This window comes from Lissotriton helveticus, chromosome 6 (genome assembly GCF_964261635.1).
Source record: "Lissotriton helveticus chromosome 6, aLisHel1.1, whole genome shotgun sequence".
Taxonomy (NCBI): domain Eukaryota; kingdom Metazoa; phylum Chordata; class Amphibia; order Caudata; family Salamandridae; genus Lissotriton; species Lissotriton helveticus.
Window position 1 is genome coordinate 317,174,927 of NC_136067.1, and position 16,918 is coordinate 317,191,844.

The window sequence follows — 16,918 nt, forward strand, 5'->3', positions numbered from 1 at the left end:
CAAATTAGATTCACTTATAAAAAAAAAATTCTTCGTCAAATAGTTCTTTCGGCTCATTTTCGAAAGCCCATATCTGTCTTATCCCAAAATAAGGTAAAGACTCCTAGTACTGTAAAAACTATATACCTATTTCACTGGTCAATATTGATTATAAATTTTTACCAAATTGGCTAGGAAAAGAACAAAATGGCTTTGTCGAAGGGCGAGTCATTACAGACAATACACAGCTCTTTTTTGATGTTCTATCCAAATTCTCACATCTTAATCATCCTCTGGTGGCAATTGCGCTGGATGCCGAAAAGGCTATTGACAGAGTTGAGTGGAAATATTTATTCTACACTCTTAAATGGTTTGAATTTGGTCCCAACTTTATAAATGTATTATCTCTCCTCTACTCTAACTTTCATGCAGAAGAATATGCCATTGGCTTAATTTTCCCATTTTATAACTTAGGCAGAAGAGTGCGTCAACGCTGTCCTCTCTCTCCTTTCCTATTAAATCTAGGCCTAGAACTATTTTTATCTAAATTACGTCAAAACCCTAGCATTTCATGGTTTTCAAGCATCAAGTGTTTATATCAAACTTGTAGCCTATACTGATGATATTTTGCTCTTTATGTCCAGGCCAGAAGAATCAATACCGGCTTTTTTAGCAGAGGTGAAATCTTACTCCCTCATTTCCAGATACAAATTAAATAATGATAAGTGTGAAATATTGCCTTTAACAAAACATACTTTTAGTTCAGAATTCCAAGCCTCTCAATTCAAATGGAGTCCAAATCATATTAAATATCTAGGTCTACACTTTACATCTTCAATCTCGGAAACAGTAACATTATGTATGAATAAATGTCTTCAAAAGATTTCAGAATTGACCTCTAAATGGCATCCCCTTTACTTGTCTTGTTGGGGCCGCTTAGACACGATAAAGATGATGTTATCGCCCATAGTTTTATATACTATTTCTAACATCCCAGTCCCAATCACAACTAAATTATTTAAGAAAGTCAACTCTATTTTATCCTCTTTCTTGTTAAGTAAATAGAAACCTCGAATGTCTTTACTAAAATTAACTTGCCCTAAATCAGAAGGCGGAGTTAATTTTCCAGACTTCCAGGCTTATCAGAAAGCTTTCTTGTTGCATCAGGCCTCTCTTTGGTTGCTTGACTCTACAGATGATTGTCCTCTCTGGACTTCAACAGAGCGCCTCTTTTTATCTCCTTACTCATTTCGTGAATATCTTTCTTTTTCACGCAAACCACAATCCATATCAACTCCCATAATAAAGCATACTTCCAAATTACTCGATTTACCTTCTCACTCTACTCACGGTACTAGAGAATCCTTTTTAAACTCAACAATTTGGCATTATAAAAATGTGTTGATACAAAACAAACCTTTTTATTGGAAGACTCGGAGAAACAAAGGTTTAATATGGATCTATCAGTTATTCTCAGAATCAGAATTTCTGCCTTTTGCTACGCTCATGCAGGTATTCAATTTACCGACCTCCTTTATCCATAAATACAACATACTCAAAAAAACTGTGCTGGAAACTTACTCCCACTTCCCTACTATGCTCGATACCTCCACTAACCCAGTACCCTCCTCACGACTTCATACCTTGTAGTGACCACACCCAAGGTGCCTACTATTTACAGCCACCTGCAAGGCATTGACATCGATAGACATAAGACAAAAAGTGAAGAGGCATGGGAACGAGATTTCACTACATGCTAGCTACTCTCACTTAGGAAAGGCATATGGACCAAAATGCGAACAGCTTCAGAGCAGCAAACACCACACAAACATTAGTCTTTGTTTATAACAGACTTTTTATTCACACCAGCTACATTATGTAAATGTTTTTCAATCATTCAGGATACATGTTGGACCTGCTCTTCTCCCAATGCTGACCTATTTCATATGTTATTTACATGCCCACAAGTACACAATTTGTAGAAGCAAGTATGGTCTCAAATTAATTTAATCTATGACACTACATTTCCTTTTTCTTGTATTCACATTTTCTTAGGCAGTCTTTCTTCCATTTGGGACAATGTTGCCTTTAATGTCAAAATTATTGATTTATTATTAGCGATTGCCTTTCAACAAATTACTGTCAATTGGAAAGACTTTTCGAAAATTTCATATAGGTCTTGGTGGTACACTGTTTGCCATAACCACAGGTTAGATACTGCCTTTGTGTATCCTCCTCACATGGCTATGGTCGCCTGTCACACTATATATTGATGCTAGTGCTAAACAATGTTCTTTACTAAAATCTTCTCAACTGGAGGTTCTCAACCCACCTTGACTTCCCTAATAGTTCCATAAGTTTCTTTTATGTACCTTGAAGGCATATATGTGTTTCTTATTTCACATTTGTCTGTTTTAATTTTGTATTAATAGTCCAATTCTTTTACTTTCCATGTAGTAAGCTTGGAATGTGATGATGTAAGATTCATAGTGTATACTTTGTATAGTCACCTTGTTTTGTTTTCAGTAAAAACAATTTGAACTGAAAAAGAAAATAGTAGTTAACTATAACTGGTGCCCCTGCAATGCACTGCTTGTGACCTCACATATTACATCACTCATGACATGGTCAGTGATATCACTGATGACATCACTGATGATATCCCAAATGACATCAGTGATGACTTCATCCACAGCATCGCTGACGTACCCACTCACACCCCTATTGGAATATTTTATACACCCATTACCACTCCCACACAGCCAACCACAAACCCATTCACAGAGCCACACCCGTACTTACACGCCCATTGAGTAATTCATAGATCTACCCACACATTCACTCAGTCACCTCCTTCACACGAAAGAGCAGAGGGGGGATTCCATGGAAGCACCTTTATTGATATTTAAGTGGCGAATGCATTTCGGCATAGTTTGCCTTCATCAGTGCCCAGGTATCAAACAGGCTTCCATTATCACACAGTGTTAGTCCTGCCGCCTTCTAATTGGAGTAAGGCGGCTCTGCCCACAATGATGCCAGCTCACCTGTTCCAGTTCACGAGGCTGTGGTGAACTGCAACACCCAGAATGCAATGTTCAGATTCCAGGTAGGTAGCGTTTGAAGTGTATATTGAACCAAGTGGTTTGGGCGGAATGCATTGTTACTATGTTAAAAAGCCCAGTATGACTGCTTGAATTGTGAACAAAAGTGCCCCCTCGGGGCTCCCCGCATTGCTTCAGCCACAGAGTTCAGGTCCAAATTACAGCGGGGGCAGACATGATAATTCACTCTGCCCATTATGGGGTTGAATACCTCACAACCGCTCCGTTTCTCACCAAACGCCGTATATTTTATAAATACATGTATGTCCAATAATATCAAGCTATGCATCATACATCAAAAATAAAACTGATAAAAACATTTCAAACTATACTAACCAATACAATAAAACTATAAACAACCTTAACCAAATAAATCAAAATTTTAAAAGCACACTAATTTAAACAATAAAATACTTCGAAAATGACAAATGCTGCAAGACGAGGAAACTCTGGCAGATTCTCTCAACAAACTATTAAAGAAAAAATATATACATCTCAAATACTACCGTAACAAGTAAGAATGCTGATATTTAAACTAAAATGTAACTTAGTAAACTTAAAAGTGTAAAATAGCTACAAAATATGAACACACTCTCCAGCTTTTATCTTTTTACATAGACATTGTAAAAGAAATAATCTAAGACTTGAAAACTAATAAACTGCCAGATAGCACAACCACCGCCCCCAAATGTGACAGAAATAGAAGAAAGAGAGATATTGCAGGATATAAGAGAGGCAAGCATTAGCTGCCAGGAACCCATAAGCACAGTTCCTAAAGATATGCTACCTAGAGTCCCCAAGCACATGACAGGCCAACTACCACCTATACACACTTTAAAACATTTAATTGCATGAACTAAAAATGACACCAGCCATGCCCCACCTTCCCTTACAAGACCCAAAACATACACATACCTGAACATTTAATAATTACACATAATGAGGAAGCTTTCCTTTTACATGGCAACCTAAATAATGAGAAATTAATTCTAATATTCTCTACAGCAGACAGCCTAATAAAACATAGCCAATGTAATTCCTGAATAATTGGATGAAACCTTCCAAATGTGTCCCAAACCATTCACTGATATGTATACACCATATATGTGAAGTGCAAGACTCAAATACCCATTTTATATATGCCCTACTATCAAATAAACACAACAGCACTCACTACGACCTCTTAAACATATAAAACAATAAACAAATAACTACTACCCCAAAAAATATTCATAGACTTTAAGCAAGCCATGATTCCACTCATTCATAACATATACCCCCACACAGCCGTACAAGGCTGTTACTATCATTACAATCAAACTATATGACGATACCTCCAAAAATCTGCACTAAGGGCCTAATTACGAGTCTGGTGGTCCACGGAATACGGTGCATGAGAATGCCAAAGAACAGCCCACCAGTAACTAAAAAGTCATTAATGTGGCGGATGGTACGTATATAGGTTTGGCGGTTTAGCGGCGGGGCGGTCCCACTCCTGTACCGCCAAAGTCGCATCGGGCCCTAAGTGTAGAATATTCCACAAACAGCCAATTTGCCTTTGAAATTAAAATCAATGAAAGCACTAGTCTATGTCCCTGTTACAGAAGTAACCAACCACTACAATTTCCGAGTAGAAAGGCCTTTCTATCAACTAAATGAAGACACACTTAGTCCCCTAATGGACTACTTCAAAGACCCCTGGGTTGGCAGACTACATTGCTCCGGAGACAGATGCCAACCCAAATTTCAAATACCATGGTGGCATTTCTATGATAGCACCTTGGCACAGCAAGCCAAAACAAACTTGTTCCAATCCACAGTAGGTAGAACTCAACCTACACTATACAAATATATATAAGCATTACAAAAAGAGCAAAGCTACCACGAACTACAATTGGAGCAATCTGTTTGCCGAATTGCCTTTAAACCTAGCAAAGAAAGCAAAAGAATGTACGACATGCTAAAAGCTCTTTATAAATACCAAAGGAGTAGACTACTTAGAAATCATAGCTAAAAGCATGTTATAAAATAAGTCCTTAAAACTATGACAATCTGTAAACCAACACACCAAATCTTTTTTTATGGTTAAATATATTTTATTAGATCAGTGAAATAATTATTTAAAACCACAATGTTAGTAAAAACTGATATAATAAATTGTGAATACATTATTTAAACAAATGTAAACATCACCAACCAAGACATTTAAAAGCAATTCAATCCATCACATAAAATAATTACAAAACATAAAACCAGGGGCAGAAAACCCACTAGACCTCCTGGAAGTATATTTGGTGGGAGTGGTCCCCCGGCTATGGACTAGTCCTCCCCTCTCCTTCCCCAGGTCCAAAAGTCTTCCTGCGCTACGGGGGGCAACTAAGGGAACGCAGAGTAGCTTTAAGTCTTTGGTAAAAAAGACAGTAAAAAAGCTATCAATACTTGAAGACAAAGAAACGCTCAACAGAATGTCCCACGGTTGGTGCGTGCTGCAGAGCTATACAACACCTGGCCCTCAAGATAACCTGCGTGCAGGCTTCAGCAGGAGGCTAAAAGAGAAATACCTCCGGTTTCGATTGGGAATTCTTCCTGTCCTCCCGCATCTACCACCATGGAAGCGAACCTCAGAAACAACTCAGTGCCGCGTCTGCGGGGAAGCAGAAGAAAGCATCTTGCATCTACTATCCATTTGCCACGGTCTGGACCTAGAACAACACTTGTTTCTGAATCTATCTTTAACACCAAGAGGATAAGAACCTGCAGGCAAGCAGTGAAGGCTTGCTTTGGTGGAGGAGACATACAGCTGCCATGCGGTTTGTACAATTTATGGTGGCGGCAGAGCAGAAAATGAAGAGATCTGGCACACCATAAACAGCTCTAAAGTAAAGGCTTACCTTGCCTGGTCCTGAGATTGGCCTCTTCTTTTTTTATACAGGGGAAACGCTTGACACAATAGAAGCTTTTCTTCATCGCCTTGAAAACTATTGGGCTTTGGAAAGGCCAAGGACAAGAAGTACCAGTAGAATCACTATTATAAAAATGTAAACAATCCTGATAAATGCAACTATTAATTCTGTGACTTTTAAATATAAATGCAATTCTTAAGTTCTATTAATCTATGTTTTTATATCACAACCTGGGCCAGGCCAAATCCTCCCATAGCTCTTTCTTTTTTAATATTTGCAAAAATGATGACATTTTCGTGCACTATGTTTATGAATTTGTTTTGACTTGAGCAATCTTCTTTTTGTAAAGGTTTTTCGTAACTTGTACAATAAATATTTATTTACTTACTTACTTACTACGGGGGCAGATTGGAGGTTCTTATCACCAATATGCCCCTGGGGGGCAGAAAGCCGACTCAACACCAGGGATTCATTTTTAAAATGTTATCTATGAACACATTAATCTAGAATTCAAACTTGTATGTGCATATTCAAAATTTGAGTGATAAAATAATATTTTAATTACTATTAAAAATTAGTATATTGTTAAAAATAAATACTACCATTCATCAACAATAAAAAAATCACAACACAAAATTAAACAATCGTAAGTTTAAAAAAAAGTTTAATTACATTTTATATTTAACATTTGTTAAATTAACTTAAAATTAAAAATCAAATTTTCAAACAAAAATAAACATGTTTTTACGCTTTTAAATATTATAAAAAATAATGTTGGGGGCCGTAGCCAAGATGGCAGAGTGAGCTGACATGCTCCAAGGTACCTCTGCTCCGGCGATTCAACCAGCAACCTCGTGCCCAAGACCAATCGAGTGCTGGGAGGTAACCTGAGCCTGAGGGGCTCCGTGTGGGACTCATGGACTCCAGTAGAAGCCACTGCGATTGAGCGTTCTGCGGTGTGTGGAGGCTGAGTAGAGAGCTGCTGCGGTGGGTGCCTTCAACCACTGCGGACCCGGCAATGCAAGCTGACCCCAAAGGTGGGAGGACCCCGGGGGCGGCAGCCCTGGAGGGCTGATTTCCCTGTTCCTCAGAGCCACCAAAGATTGGGATGCTGGCAGTTGCATGACAGCCTATCAACGATGCAGGAGTGGATCCTCTGGGCCTGAGAGGCTCTGTGAACAAGGAAGCACGGCCAACATCTGGAAGCCAGCGGAGGGAGACTGGACTGGAGGACTGATTCCTTTGCTCTTGGGGCCCTGTGAGACCTAAGTGCTTGCCGCCATGAAGCGACCCATTGACGACATCGGAGGGGGCCTGCCGTCCAGGGGGCCTGCAAAGCAGAGTCAGAGTTGAGAGGCCGTATTGACGGAGTGAGCATAGGGGTGAATCGAAGAGAACAGGAGTGGCCCAACCTGTTGCAGCCCTGCGGACTGCAGTGAGTGACCTGTAAGGGGGTCGAGAGATTAGCTGGGGTCGCAGGGGTTCTTTGCCCTGGAGGCCCAGCAGGGACTTAGTGTTGATTCCAAGCCCCTTCCCCCACTTCAGAGAAAGCCTCATAGAGCCCAAGGGCACCATGCTAGTTTTGGAGAGGTCCTGACTGTTCCATACAGCAACCACTGCTGTGGCCCCGGGTTCTGGGACCCACTGACAACACCAGGCTCATAAACAATTGTATTGAGTCCCGGTCCCTGCTGCTTTGAGGAGAGGCTCATTCGGGGACTGATGGCAGTCCCCCCGGAGGGAGCAGAGGAGGTGATACCCTGAGGGCCTGAAAGATATACCAGTGAAGGGCCCAAAGTAAATGAAGGTGCACTGAGGGATTGGATGGCCGCTCCCCAGTGGGAGTGGCATGTGTAATTCCCTCTACATTCCACCAGGTCGGCTGTGGGCTGTGTCTTCCTTTACCTGAGCACAGCCATATTCGCCTGGAGACCGGTGGCGCTCTACCTTGGACTGAGGCCCTGGATATTGGATGCCACATCCACTCTTTGCACTAGTGAGGGACTGTGACTCATGATTCCTGAACAGCAGGGGCCGTGTAACCATGGCTCTGGGATGACAGCACAATGCACTAAAAAGGACCGTTCCCTCAAAGACTTGTGCTCACTTAGCCCTCTGCCTCAATGCTGTTGGAGCATTCCGGCTCCTCAAGCAGACCACCATGTCCCAGAGACATCGAGGGGGAGGCCCCAGTCAACAGTTCTTACCTGGAAATGCTGTTCTCCTCCCTTAGGGAAGACTTGATGACAATCAAGAGGGACCTGGCGCAGGATCTACAAGTGGTCTGGAAATAGTTGCATCCATAACTTTCCTCTGAAGGAGCGGATTCTCTGCAAGTCAGGGATACCAACTCAATACATTTCCGGGGCCATCCACTCCACTCTTTCAAGATCTCTCAACAATCACACTGCAGAAAAGGCAGAGTTCCATCCCCCGATGACAGCCTTCCTCCGTGACAAAAATATAATGTACTCTTGGGGCCGGGTCTTCACATGGGAGGGGAGACTCCACCAGATCTGTTAACTTGCAGCATCCTGTGAGATACTGCAAATTGAGGTCCTTGAGGGCCCATCCCCCAGCATGATAGCCTCAGGTCCATAGCCGGACGATGCTCATGCTGGAATAGGGAACTTTGTGGTTCAGGGATCACTAGGCACAACTCAACCACGATCGCCCCAAAAAAGACGGGTGATTCTGGAGAAACTGGCTGAAGATCCAACATCACAAGACACGCCTGAGGCTCCGAGGAGGCTCCTCCACCATTTCTCATATGTATCCTAGACAAGGGCCGGGGGGACCCTCACTGTGGAGACTGGCTAACCATGGACCCTACCCTTAGTCTACTTCCTGAACTGGTGAGGACATTGTTGGATGCCTCACCCCTTCCAGGGACTTTGCATACATTTTTTCTTTACTTTTCTTTTCTAGTTCTGTTCTTTGTTGGGAATTTTACAAGGGTACCCACATACTTAGCTTTTAAGTTATTCATGAAGTTGCCTCTACACTCAGATGGAACCTCTCACGCTAATCCATGCTACTGGGTAAAAAAGGTCCAGGTTATGGTCATTTAATGCAGGTACACACACACACCCACAGATGCTCGGTGACCCCTTTAAGGTGATTTCCCTGAATGTGAAGGGGCTTATCAACCCTGTTAAGAGGCGGGCCGTCCTCTTGTATTTTGAATGCATTCGGCAGGGATCTGCCTTCTCCAGGAGACCCATCAGCTCACAGGGTACTGGCACAGGCTGTAATCCAGAGCATTCCCTCAACACTTTTTCTCCTCAACAGGCAAAAAATGCTTTGGGTTGCCATCCTGTGCTCCTGTAATTTCTGGGGGAAAGTTAAACATAAACTAATAGAGCTTAAAGGTCGCCTCCTGGTCTGTCGTGTACAGCTAGCACCTAGACACTCACCTTAGGCTTCCTCTATGCCCCTAACATGGGTCAAGAGCACTTCTTGAGAATGGCAATAGCGGACATCCTTGCCTCGCAGGATCACATAGTCTTAATAGGGGCGACTTCAACTTGATATTTGATGATTAATCAGATTGTTTGGTCCCCAGGGAGGGGGATGTAGCGGCACTTATGTTGGAGGGCGTAGCTTGGCTCCAGGAGGTGGGCTTGATGGATTTATGGAGAGAGCACAATCCCCATTCCTATGATTACACTTTCTATTTGCACGTGCTTAGGTCTTAAGCCCACCTGGACCACTTTTTGTGCTCCAGGGTACTCCAGCAGTTAGCCACGAGATTGATCAGAGATCTCTCTTCCACTACTCGGCACTCGTCCTTGAGTTGCGCGCTCCATCAGCTGGAGACACCCCCGGCAGTGAAGACTCTGGGAGACCCTTGTCCAGAGACCAGAAGTGGTGGGACAAGTCAGGAAGGCTATTACTGACTATCTTAAAGTCAATGATAATTCGGACGTGCCCGAGTCCATAGTCCAGGATGCCCTGAAGTCAGTTATTAGGGGCATATTTATTGCGCTCTCGGCGGCGGACAATTAATTGCCTTAGACCAATAGGGAAGAACAACAGAGAAAGGTACTCGAACTGGAGCATATACAACAGCGCACTGGGGATCCAAGAAAATGGTGCAAGCTGGAAATGGCCAGGAAACAACTGGCGGGGTTGGAACTATGTAGGGGAAATATCCCCTTCATCAGCTAAAACACTCCTTCTATGTCGAGGTAACAAATGTGAATGCTCTTGGCAAACAAGCTTAGAGCCCACTGACAGTCAGCGAGGGTTAATTTCCTCCTGACTGCCTAAGAGGCATCTGTGGTGGGGGACGAACTCACATCATCCAAGTTCTGAGAGTTTTGCAAAGATCTGTACTCGGAGCAGTCTCTACCCCTGGGAACCCAACCTGTTACCTCCACACAACAACCACTACCTGACTGGCCGAAGCACAGGCAGCCATGTTGGATTGTCCAATATGCATTAAAGAGGTCATAGCTTTCATATCTAGACAAAAACCTCTTAAGTCACCAGTATCTGGCGGCTTCCTATCAGTTTTCTATAACACCTTCTGCGCAGAACTAGAGTCTATCCTCACAAGGCTTTTTAACTCCATATCGAACACAGCCACTCTCCTAACCTCGATGCACGATACAAACATTGTTGGCCCTTCTAATTGCACTCTATATGGATCCGTTTGCACAGAGGGTGAGGCACCATACTCAATTCAAGGTGTTTCTCTTTTGAAGGGGAGGAGCACCTGATTAGTCTATACGCCTTCCTGGAGGAGCTGATGGACTTTGGAGAATCCTTGGTTTTCCGCATGTACCTCCATAAGTCTCAGGCCCTTAATTTGAGAGTTTCTCCAATTACACTGGCTTCCTTAAACCAGGCCTATCAACTGCGATGGCCTACGGGAATCTATTTCCTTGAAATGTCGCAGGCCTCGGCACTGAAGAAAAAAAAAACCCTTAATCACCAAGATCTTCTGAAGCAAGTGTGGGCCGATCTGGCCAGCTGGAGAAACTATCTGTTTTCTTTCCTGGGCCGCATTGCGGCCCTTAAGATGACAATCCCCCCCAAGATATTCTTATAGATCCTTCCTTTGACTCCTCCAACAGGCACAATCCCCACCCTACAGGCCTTGGCCATCACTTTATATGGGCGGCCAAGAGCTTCCACATGCATGCATGGAGTTGAGATGGTGCCTACCTGCTGAAGGAGGACTAGGAGTGCCGAGCCCCCTCCATTACTCCAAGCCTCAGTTATTCATGGACCGAGCACTTGCAGAAACCTCACTGGGTAAGGTCCAGTTTCCTTCATGAACATAGAGCCCCCAGTCTCTACATATCCCTAATCACAAGGTCTTTATTAAAGGTGTGGTACACTCAAACTTTCAGTGGGATCCTGACCAACTTTTCCTGCCCCTGACATCAGCGGTGGACAATCTAGCTTTCATTCAAGCGTGGCAGGAGTCCGGCTGTTAGGCAATTTAGCACTTTTTTACCAGGACTGCCCCATCCCTTTTGATACTCTATGGGCAGATGTCTCTATTCCTGAAGTTGAACAGTTCTGTTATCTTCAGATTAGACATTGGATTTTACACCCCTCAGTTTGGCAGGGAGTCCAGAGGTCACTAACAACATTTGAAAAAAGGCTCCTTACCAAAAGGTCAGAGAAACGCCATATCATGGAACTATATACTCTCCTCTTACCACCAGGGAAATCCCCCGCCCAAACACGTTGGGAGACTGAATTGGGAAGGCAGCTCACCAATAAAGAGTGGCAAGTTGTCTTCTAGAATGCATTTAACACATCTAGCACAGAAACATCTGTAAAAATTACCACTTACTTGTATTTGACCCCGTCAGGCTCCACAGAGGCAACCTTGCCTGAAGTGATGAGCGCTGGCGACAATGTGGGGTGAAGAGCACCCTCTCTCATATCCTATGAGATTGTCCAAAGTTGACCTCATTCTGGGATTCTGTATTAAACGACTGATAACCACTTCCACACCCAGATCCCCAGGTTTCCCTCTTTTATCTTGCTAGGACTCCTCAATGCTCATACATATCTGCTTACAATTCACAGGGGGACACACATTGGTATAGCCCTAGGGGCGGCCCATCAAACCATCCTAGCACTTTGGGACACTGCCAATACTCTATGCCTTTGGCATGTTTTGGGAATAGAGAAGCTGAATCTCACTCTTTCTGCTATAGATGACACGTACAGAACCCTCAGGCAATCATTAATAGCCCTTCTGTCCCAGTAATTTAGGGAACTGACCTGCCCCCGATATTTGCGATTACGGGTCTTACAGGCCCAGCTCCTACAAAAGACAGTGAGGCTCCTTCTGAGTGATGCCTATTTGACTGCTCTCTTCTACTATTCTTCTATCGCTATTGGTACCAAGGGAAGGAGAGGACATGGGGTGGGATTAGGGTTTCATTGGAAAAGTTGCGCTTTATGGTTACAATCAATCTGAAAGTGGATCTCATGACTCGGCGAAGCTCGCCGTCTGCAAAATGCTGTAACAATATCAACAAATGTAAACAGTTTAAATGTTAATATAAATATGTTTCTAAATGTTCTACTCTATTAAAAAATTATGTTTTTAATATTTTATAATAGTTAAATTTTTCTTATTAAAACTTATTTAATGCCATTAATATATCTTATCTACGTTACATTAAATTTATTTAAAATATTAATGTGATATAGTTTACAAATCCTAATTTTTTTATTTGCAAGTCTTTAATATTATTGTCTTAAAATGTTAATTTAAAACATAGTTTTTTAGAAATTGCCCCACCCTTATCCCCTAAAAACCCAATATCCCACTGCTAAAAATAAATTTAAACAATATATTATATACATTAATGCAACTAGAAATACAAATTTCAATAATTTCATACATAAAAAAAGGATCTCACTAAAACACAAATAAAAAAATAAACATAAACAATCTAACACACTATAATACATTACATACTAATTAACACACATGTTGCATACAATGATATTTTCTACATCAACATTTTTTACAACAATAATGCAAACAACACTAAAAACGATATTTATAACTTTGAAATTCCTTTCCACTATATTTTTGATGTCCCGATATTCTTGACACAGTATTTTTGTATCACAATACTTTTTGCAATATTTTGTGGAAGCACAGTTTCAGGGCCTGACTGCAAGTTTGGCAGACAGGTTACTCCATCACAAATGTGACGGATATCCCGTCCACCGTATTGTAAGTTCCATTGTATCCAATAGAATATAATGGAACTCATAATATGGAGGATGGGATATCTGTCACATTTGCAACGGAGTAACTCGTCTGCCAACCTCGCAATCAGTCTCTCATGGTCCACATCTGACATCATTACCCATGCGTTTGTGATGTGTTGTTTCCTAGGTGCGACATTCCTGTCTGGCCAGGTCTAAATAGAGCAGGCAGACTGTCACTTTGGTGGACAGAGTACTGCACCAATTTTGTGACGGTATACCCAATCCGCCGAACTCTAAATCAGGATTATTGTTTTGTTATGAATAATGTGAATACCGACTTCAAAATCTGCTTATTAACTGATCTTTTTTCATAGCAGTGAAAAACAAAAGTTGTTTTTCACTGTTGTAATGTCAGTTGCTCTTTGTTCGTCTTACCGGGATATCCAGAAACTGCATGTCAAAATTGTTTGCAGTTACAACTTCGACCAGAATGAGATATCCATACTTGAGATCATATAACCAGGCCCAACCTTCTTCAGAGACAGTATACATGTCCTACCCTCCCTCCCCCAATGAGACTTCATAATGAGTCCAGATTGAGAAACAAATGGTTGAACTACTGCAAAATAAAAGAAAACATGTCAGGGAGCCTAAAGTTTAACATATGTTTAATGCAAAAGTGGCGAGCACACAGGCAAAATCATTAAATGACAAACGGCAATTTAATGGACCAAAGCATATGCTCAAATTCTAGCTGGAGCATGTAATTCTAAATTATATTCAAATTACACATGTTTCAAGCACTTTATCACCAATGCAAGTCAATTGGAACTTGATGGAAAATGATGCTTTAACACAACTGATTATTGGGCAGGGTAAGGCATCTTCTAATGAGAAGAATGAGACGAGTCCTTGAAACAGATAGTGATACACAAATATACTGTTGAATATACTACTTTCTGAAAATCTCTATTTTGATTACCAACATTGTAAGCAAGACTACTTTTTACTATGAGGTGCTCAAAATTTGGAACTGTACAACACTAAATAAAATGGCTTCTGGGCCTAGGAAATCATGCAAGATAGCATGTATGTTAGTGAAAGTGAACTTTCAGATTAACACAAGAACAACATAAAAACTTAAGTGATATATCAGCACACGTTAAAGAATACATTTGTAAAAAAAACTTTGATAAAGGCAGCAAGTGTATGAGGTTGTACTTTCTCAATTCAACTGTCACTGAAATTCTTTACAGCAAATGGAAGCCCCCATGAATCTGGCAAACTGATGCTCTATGGTATGTCTTTATGTTGCATTCAATAGTTAAAGCAATGAAATTCGATCTCTATTGCACATAAATGTACTGTTTTTGGATGACTGTAATTTCCTCCTTTGGGCTTACTCATTTCATTGGCTGGTTTGAGAAGCAAAGGTGATCTCAAAATCAATATGACAGCCATGTCAGAGCAGAAAGAGAAATAGCTTCAATTGCCCCATTCTTTTGGACAACATCAGCCGACTGGAAGTCTTATTTTGTGAAACTCTGCAATTTATTTATAGCTGAGACTTTTGGTATACTTTAGAGTAGTTTTGCTCCTCTGTAATACTATAATCTAAAAGCGAACTCGAAACCAAAATAAAATGACAGAACTGACTGCAGACTCAAGTCTTTAAGGAGAGCTGATCTGAACAACTGTCACTTGGGGGCATATGTATGAAATACCGTTATTGCGAATCTCAAATAGCGATTTTTAGTGAATCGATATTTGAGAATCGCAAAACAGGATGTAATAAAAAATGCACAAATATTTTGTGATTCCTAGGCATTCCTTAATTGCGATTCGCAAATTGCGCATCACAATTAAGGAATACCTTCCCATTCATTGAATGGGAAGACATTCGCAATTTGCGAGTACCCATAGGTACTCTTAAATTGCGAATGCAAGTTCAAGGGTGCAAGGGTGTCATAAGGACACCCTGTTGCACCCCTGAAATGAGCATGTGTGCACATGTGGCAACATGGCAATTTGAAAAATGCCAAAAAGTGCATTTTTCAAAGAAATTGCAAATTACCACCAACTTGAAGTTGGTGGTTATTTGCGATTTCTTAAAGAGAAATCGCACAACTTGGGTGCTTCCTACATCGCATTCTTACATGCATTCACAAAATAGGGAATCGCAAATTTAGCAATTCCCTATTTTGCGAGGGCCTTTTGGGATGATACATCCCAAAAGGCTTTTTCCCGTTCGCAAACGGGCCGATTCTGAAAATCGGCCAGTTTGTGAATGGGAAATAGGCTTCATACATATGCCCCTAAATGGCTATGATCTAAGAAGAGTCTTCTGTAGATTACTTTCTTCAAAGTTGGCAGATCCACATTGAGCTGGCTCTCCACTGACAAGCATGTTTGAAGGCAGGAAGAAAGAGATAAGTTGTATAAGGCTCAATACAGACTAGTTTTTAGTGAGCGAATACTTTTAACTTTTAAGAAATGTTTAAAAACCTGGCTATTTTAAGATCTCCTTAAGTGAATTCGTTTTTCGTCTTCCCTCTGCGGTATTAGCATTAGCACCGGGATACTCCTTTGGGAGTGACTTGTTGCACTGTGCAAACCTGTTAACATAACATAACATTACATGGAGTAGAGCACAGAAGGGTAATGCAAAGAGTGGTGGGGGTGGGGTGGCAGAAAACCAGATCGTTCATGTTTTAATATTTGGGAAGGGATCGTTAATACCATGAGTGGCATGTGTGTGTGTCAGGATGCCAGGGCTGTTTTCGATTTGGATTTCAGAGGTCAGAGATGGCCAGACAAGGGCTGGGTTGAATAACAGGACACCAGGCATAATGTTTAATGTATGTACAGCACAGAAGGCAGTAGAAGGTTGTGCTTTGTTGTACATGTCTTCCCGTGTCTACTCTACACCTAGGCTAATGAACTAAATATTTGTATAACATAAACTTTCAGGTGGGCAACTGTTAACAATGCTTTTTACCCTGGGCTTCTGAGTGGTATCATAGATAACTGGAGCTTCACTCTTGTTATTTATTTGATGCCACTTGGAACTCCTTGTTAAACATAATTCCTATTATTCTCACTTATGAATATTTCATTTTCTGTAATCTTTATGAGCCCTTCTGTTATTCCCTCAGGATTCAAAATTCCTATCCAGTACACTTCTGGCTTGTTTCCTTGCTGCCCCTCTCCATAAAATTATTGAAAACTCAACTCATTTTTGTTGAAATACACACCTCCTCTCCCGTTTACTACACCAGGTGGCTAAAATGATGTCTTACCAACGCCAACTGTGCAGAAAACCAAAACCCACCATGCCTCCTATAGTCTTCAGATACACAGTAAAGGCTTATGTACTCATTCATCTAGATGGTACAAATGCTACCTTGACAGACCTTCCAAAATCTGCCAATGAATCAATTCAAGTTTATCAACAAAGGCTGCTCAGTTAGTTGAAGGAGCAAATACATCTGATCATTTTTTTCTCATCCAAAAGCACCTTTACTCACTACTGCTGGAAACATTTGCATGTATTAAAAATAAAGGAATTCACACCACCATTCCTCCCTATATAAACAACAAACTCAGGGTCACAGGTGACAGCGAGAATGCAGCGGATGAAAGCACCAATTTCTTGACGCCCCCCCCCCTAAAAACTATAACAACCATACAAGCATTCTGATGCTTTTCTTTAAGACGTTGTAACTCTATTCCAAACTG

The 16,918-nt window shown here is 41.4% G+C and overlaps 1 protein-coding gene across 2 annotated transcripts in view; it reads left to right on the forward strand.

Moving 5' to 3' along the window:
• RAD51AP2 (RAD51 associated protein 2) overlaps positions 1 to 16,918 on the forward strand; it is a 244,138-nt gene that overhangs the window by 127,408 nt on the left and 99,812 nt on the right. The gene's annotated exons all lie outside the window — the stretch shown is intronic.